This window comes from Wasmannia auropunctata, unplaced genomic scaffold (genome assembly GCF_000956235.1).
Source record: "Wasmannia auropunctata unplaced genomic scaffold, wasmannia.A_1.0 LD274816.1, whole genome shotgun sequence".
NCBI lineage: Eukaryota > Metazoa > Arthropoda > Insecta > Hymenoptera > Formicidae > Wasmannia > Wasmannia auropunctata.
In genome coordinates this window covers 3,990-8,905 of record NW_012088074.1, presented here as the reverse complement: position 1 = coordinate 8,905, position 4,916 = coordinate 3,990, and the positions used below count along the sequence as shown (strand labels likewise).

At 28.3% G+C, this 4,916-nt stretch overlaps 1 protein-coding gene across 10 annotated transcripts in view; it reads left to right on the top strand.

Annotated features, from left to right (window-relative positions):
* The window catches only part of LOC105461928 (transient receptor potential cation channel protein painless-like), a 14,710-nt gene that overhangs the window by 6,424 nt on the left and 3,370 nt on the right, over positions 1-4,916 (top strand). The gene's annotated exons all lie outside the window — the stretch shown is intronic.

Genomic DNA, 4,916 nt, shown 5'->3' with positions numbered 1-4,916 from the left:
AGCCCGCTCAGAGATGTGTATAAGAGATATTACAATGTTTATAATGTAATGTAAAAAAAGGGACGTATTACGATGTTTATAAATGTGTAAAACGCTAAAAGTAGGCACCGATTTGGCACACACTATTTTACAAGTGCGAATATGCACCACAACGAACTTGCGAAGTCCATATCTCGTCAATCTGCACGAGACTGAGATTGTTCATGTTCGAACCTGACACCTAAGGTTCCGGGCATATTTAATGTAGTGGGGATAAGTCGCGACTGAAGTCTCTGTGCAAATGCCAGTATTATTAGCTCTATTATTCACTTGCCAGTACAGTTGACCTACTAGAGTACTAGAATAAAATACTAATTGCTAGTAATAAATCACTAGATTCAGTAATTAATTACTGACTAATCAGTAATACTTTTTTATAAGGGTTAACGTTGAGAGATCTCCATATATATAAAGTATAAATGTAAACTAGAAAGATATAATATAAAATTATGTTGATTTTGATATAAGATGTACGTTATCGGTTTAAATAATAGAAATATTTGCGTTTAAAAATTGTAATATTAATCTAATAAACAACAAACCGGCTCGTTATTAAATCACAAAATGACAGGAAATCGTAGGTCAAGAAACGAGCAAATATTTTTGCAAGGTGTTATATTCACATCATATGTTTCAATTACAATACTAGACTGTACAAAATCGCGATACTAATAATATAAGTTTCGACTGCCACTACAATCTTCTTCAGTGTCACTCTAATTTAATTATCGCTTTAACGCTATTCTGACATAATAAATATTGAATATAAAACCTGTAACGCAAATACATTAATCAAGATTTATTGTTATAATGTGTCAGATAATATAAAATTAAATCGTAATAAAATATAGTTGTTTGTTACTGTCGTAATATTAAGTATACTGCGTGCAGATGTTTATATTAAAATCGGATTGTATTGAATTAATATTCTAATCAACTAAAAGTAGTACCTTGTTTTCAAGTCCAGGCTTAGTTAGAGGCACAATTGCAGGCTTTACTTTCATTATAACTACCCTAGATAAAAGATTTTACATTATTAATACTCTAAAAATAAAAAAAGTACGCCTCTTTAAAGATATTTAAAAAAATTGTTTCACAAATATTTTCTATTTAAAAGATTGATAAATAAAAATATTAATATTGTTGGAGATCATAGAAACTGACACTAAAAAAGATTATCACTAGTTTTTTATTTGTCGATTGCACAACCTGATCAATACTTACATTGTCTTTACGAACCCTTCCTTTTTGTTAGCTTTATATATTTATTCATAAAAGTGTGCAACCACGATCTTAAGTTTCAGTAAAATATACAAACTCTTAAGATATTAAATTTGGTGTGCTTTTTTATATACATATTTTCCTGTCACCTTCGAACAAATATTATAAGAGAAAAGACTATAAGAAATTATACAAACTTTACATGACCGCTTATGGCCAATTCAGCCACTTTTTAAGACTCTTTTTATTGTTTTAATAATAACAAGAGCTCTTCGTTTATCTACAAAACGATTGCCTACAGCTTACAATTAGTTTGCACACAACCGTATTAGACACAGGACATCAAACATAAGACAATATCGCACAGTGTATTGCAATGCACATACGCTCATTAAAATAAGTGATGAAATAAGAAATAGAGCTACACAATCTATTAGTTTTTGAGATGACACAAACTTAATTTTTTTGACGTTACTTTAATTAAAAAGGATAATTTTTTAAATATATAACTTATATCAAAAACCTATACGTCTTCAAGTAGATATCTTAATTTTCTTCATGCCACCCGATTTGCCACAATTAAATTAGGCACAATATACGGCTTACAATTAGTAGATAGGGTTCTTCATTTGTCACACCTTATGTTCGCATCAAGAAAATTTAAAAAAAATCGTCCATATTTTGCTCATCAATGGCTATCCTCTGTATATGATTTTTGACATCATTAAAAAAAGATTATTTTGTAATTTTAAACTCATTAATAACTTAACTCATAATTCTACCAATAACAATAATCCTAATAATAATAAGAAAGTGAAAAAAAATAAAATTTTATTCTTTACTATGCCATATGTTTCCTCAATCTCAGAGAAAATAAAAAAATTCTTTATCAATAATGCTTCAATTCGTATGGCCGTATACGGGTTTGAATAAGTTAAGTAAATTTATTAAAGTGCAGAAATTAAGACATAAGCTATTATTACTATTGCAGACTAATGTGTTTTATAAAATAAATTGCAATAATTGTGATGCGTCATACATTGGGCAAAATAGTAGATTACTCAAAACGACACAACGTTCGGTCATTACAGAACATAGGATCTATGCATGATTTCAATTGGGAGCAGATTAAAATTTTAGACAAAGAAAAAAATTTTAAGCAAAAGTTTTATCTCTGATATGATATACATAAATAAGCAAAAACACGGACTTAATTTACAGAACGACCCGGATCTTTTAGATCCGTTATATTGTGATTTGTTTAAAAAGTCTTGACGCTCCTATGCCTTCTTATTTATTTATTTTTACTTATCTATTGATTTATATCTTATGATAACGTTACGGACTCGCGGACTCTCACAAGTTCATTATTTCTCGAACCGTATCCATATTTGTCATATATATTGTCAAGTCATTGTAACCTATTAAATTATTTTAATTTTTAATTTTTTAACTTTTAACATTTTATAATATGTAAGTATGAATACATTTTAAAGTTCACTACGTAAAATAAAACAATTATCCTTTCTGTCTCATCGATTGCTACAAGACACTTAAAATATGAAATGCAATCATAATATAAGTACATTAAATCAGTAAATCTATTCAAATTTTTATTCTCAAGCTAAATATTTTTTCTTTCTGAATGAGACGGACGAGCAACAAAACTGTATAGATTATAATTCTTGTGTCAACAAAGAGAAAATGCAAGTGAATTAATTGTAACAATTATCCTCTAGACATACTTATCTTATGTGCTATATATTAGATTTTTTAGCAATATACATAGATTTTATGTAGTATTTACATTTTAATGATACATTACAAATTGTTGATTCTTTCTGATGTCAAATCTTTTGTACGGACATCGTAATTTTATCGTATTTGACTCTGCATTTTATTTGGTAATAAAATAAATTGTGAACAAATAATAATTATTATAATTTATGTAATAGTTTCCTTACGTAATACAAAAAAAGTAAAAAAACAATTTCAGCTGAGCTTTACCTGACTTTACAATTAAACTAAATATATGCTATTTTATAGCTTATTACAGTTTGGTACAAAATGTATTTAAATGAAATTCTTTATATGAATAATTAACAAGTACCTACAGCAATATGACGTGACAGATAAATTTAACCTATACATTTACGTTTTAGAAACGATTGAAATATCTTTTATCGACCTCGGCTGAACATTTTCCCGCACAAGTGATATGACTCATTTAGTAATTACACACGCTCTGTAATGCTGTGCGAAAGTTATACTAGCTAGTATCAAGGCATAAATTAATTGTAGCGACATTGTAACAAATTTAATAAGACTGAAAAGTGTAATTGTAATAAAACTTACTGTAATCATCATAGTCTGCAAGAATAAAAGTACGTATTGAGTGTTCCTTAAATAATTAATGATATAGAACGGTACGAATATACACATTCTATTAACGTAAATAAATAGAAGTAATTTTACTGTAAAATTATTGTATAAAACATTTTTTGATATCTTGAATAAGTTTCGAGATATTACGAAAAAAAATTAATTTACATGTAAGGGGTGGTTTTATCCCTTTAAACCGTTTTTTTAGTACCAACTGATAATTTCTAAATTCATCTATGCGATCTCAAAGTGTACCAAGTTTCATTAAAATCATCAATTTCATACTTCGCGAGGTTCCCTTGTTAGTATGGGTGATATTTCAAATCACTAAAAAAACCTTGGGCAAATTGCATTATTTGTAATATACCCTAGAATGGTTCACCTTTAAGAAATTTGGAGAAATACTTAACAAGGATACATCTAAAAGTAATAGGAGAAATACAAGAAATTAGACGTAGCAGTTTAACTGTGTATTTCGCATTCGACGTAGAAGATGGTAACGTAAAATGCATTTTCAATGATTGCAATATTAATATATTTCGCGGAATATATGCATTGAAATACCACAAATGTAATAATAAAAATATGTATATTATGGCTTCTGACGATAAACGGTCTGATGCAAATTCGCCAGCCACAGAAAGTCAAGAAAAATTACCATGGTCTCCCCCGATAACTTAATATAGCGTTATTTCAAGCCACAAAAAAGACCTTATACAAATTGCAATATTTGTAATAAACTTTAAAATGGTTCATATATAAGAAATTTAGAATTACACTTAATAGGAGCACATAAATAATGGAATTTAAGAAATGCGAGAAAAAATTAAACGTAGCGATTTATCTGCATATATTTTGTATTCGATCTAAAAACAAGTCGTGAGGTAAGATCATTACAACGTACCTCATATTTTCAAAGTGCCATTTTTTCAACTAATTCAGCGTAACTTATATTGCAATAACTTATCTGGAATTGCATGTTATTGCGAGTAAAATAGAACTTGCATCAAAATCTGGTGCAAAAAGATATGATGCCGACTTCACACACGCAGATGTTGCAATAAGCATTTATAATAAGCCAAAACTGTCCGACGTATGCTAATATACCTGATAGATTAGCAGCAAATTTGAAAGTGTTAACAAATTTGCTGCATTAAATTTGTGTTACCTGTTGCACACAAATTCTGTTTTATTTCTGTTAACAATCTGCATCAAACAATAATTAAATAAATCAAAACCTGCTTGATCTCATAAATATGTTAAATATACATATG